Source organism: Poecilia latipinna, unplaced genomic scaffold (assembly GCF_001443285.1).
Source record: "Poecilia latipinna isolate Pla-1442-1.1 unplaced genomic scaffold, P_latipinna-1.0 Scaffold532, whole genome shotgun sequence".
Classification (NCBI taxonomy): domain Eukaryota; kingdom Metazoa; phylum Chordata; class Actinopteri; order Cyprinodontiformes; family Poeciliidae; genus Poecilia; species Poecilia latipinna.
The window spans coordinates 16,996-18,140 of NW_015113148.1; the positions used below are offsets into that span (position 1 = coordinate 16,996).

The 1,145-nt window shown below is 33.8% G+C and overlaps 1 protein-coding gene across 1 annotated transcript in view; it reads left to right on the top strand.

Annotated features, from left to right (window-relative positions):
• Positions 1-81: 81 nt before the first annotated feature.
• Positions 82-1,145, top strand: part of slc25a45 (solute carrier family 25 member 45) — a 9,784-nt gene continuing 8,720 nt past the window's right edge. Inside the window, exon 1 of the mRNA XM_015040871.1 lies at positions 82-109. The gene's annotated coding sequence lies outside the window, so the exon portion shown is untranslated. The remainder of the gene's footprint in view (positions 110-1,145) is intronic.

Here is a 1,145-nt window from a genome sequence, read left to right on the forward strand (position 1 = left end):
ACACACACGCCTTGTGTGCCTCTGCTTTGTCCTGTGATGGACTAGTGACCTGTCAGGGCTGTACCCCACCTCTAGTCCATGGATCTTCCCCGTGACCCTGCATGGACAAGTGGGTATGGAATGAATTACTTCAGCAAGAAAAGAAAAAATAAATAAATTAACTTATTGAACAAATTCTTGACAGCTACTTCATTCTCATTGCTCATGTCATTTGGATGAGACAAAACTTCTTTTGGCATTTTTTATTTTCCTTTCTGGTCTTTTATATTAGCTGATTTTTTTTGTACTTCCCATTTCTGTGCAAAAATGTATAATTATTTAACATGCAGTTTAAGATGTGTAAAATGATTCCTACAGTTTTTTTTTTCCATATATTATTAATATTACAGCCATGATCTCTATACAGCTGGTGCAGCTATTCTGTGGCAATATCAGAGGTTTGCCAGAAAACATTAGTAAATAAACAGCTTCATAAAGAGACCCTTCATATTTTTTCTTCCCCTTCACATTTTCCACCGTGCTTTGTATTGTTTCTAAAATTCCATTAAGCATATTGGAGGTTGTGGTTGTAATGTGGCAAAGTCTGGAAACAGATGCAAGATATTCGTATTGCATGGCAACATGCTATAAACAAACAGTAATTTTTCTTTGTTGCATTTTGCTTTTCATATGTGAAGAATAAAGTGTGGAAAATAACATGTATTGCCATTTTAAAATAATATTCTTCCAGATAAATGTTCAGCAATTGCGTCTGTTTTCAAACAAATCCAAACTAATATAATTATATGACTGGCAAATGCAGTTATTGGTTTTGTCTTCTGTTTCTTAAAAGCTGTACATCTGTAAAGTAAAATAAAAATCAAGTTTTGCACATGTTCTAGGTATCATTAGACTGTTCTACAAAAAAAAAGAAAAAAGAAACTTGAGAATAGAACGCTGCAAATAAATATGAAGAGAAATTATGTGTGGTCCACATCCACACATTTATAACACACAAAAGTCAATGAAGTCTTTTATTTTGAAAATCCGACTGGGCTGATTTTACAACCTGTTCAGAGTTGAAGCAAAAGATCACACACAACCTGTAATTCTATGCAAGGATGTAGACGAGCTTTACTTTAAGCAGATGTGTCAGGAAGTTATGA